Source organism: Cavia porcellus, unplaced genomic scaffold (assembly GCF_034190915.1).
Source record: "Cavia porcellus strain 051 isolate PalLab524CR breed Dunkin Hartley unplaced genomic scaffold, mCavPor4.1 scaffold_6, whole genome shotgun sequence".
NCBI lineage: Eukaryota > Metazoa > Chordata > Mammalia > Rodentia > Caviidae > Cavia > Cavia porcellus.
Window position 1 is genome coordinate 23,228,062 of NW_026947489.1, and position 379 is coordinate 23,228,440.

Genomic DNA, 379 nt, shown 5'->3' on the forward strand with positions numbered 1-379 from the left:
CAGCGACGTCGGCCCGGCCCCGCCCCGCCGCCCAGAAATCCCCTTTTGAGGGGATGGTTCCTGCCCTTTAAAGGGACTTCGCGCCTCTCCAGGACTGGGGGGCAAGGGGATGCTGACCTCCAGCCCCAACTCAGCCAGACCACCTGGCCTGGGCGGGAAGGTCATGCAGCAGAGGAGAAGGGGTTGGGGGACAGTGCACCTGAAGACTGGTCAAAGACACAAAGATGTGTAAATCTAGGCCTCACTGAGGGCAGCATCCCACTGTTCAAAAAGGAAGCTGAGAGGCTTCAAAGAGCCGACAAAATTTAAGGGCACTGTGGTCCAGGAGCACCAAGGAAGCCTAAGGGGACCTTGGGCAGCGAGGTTGGGGTAGGTTAGA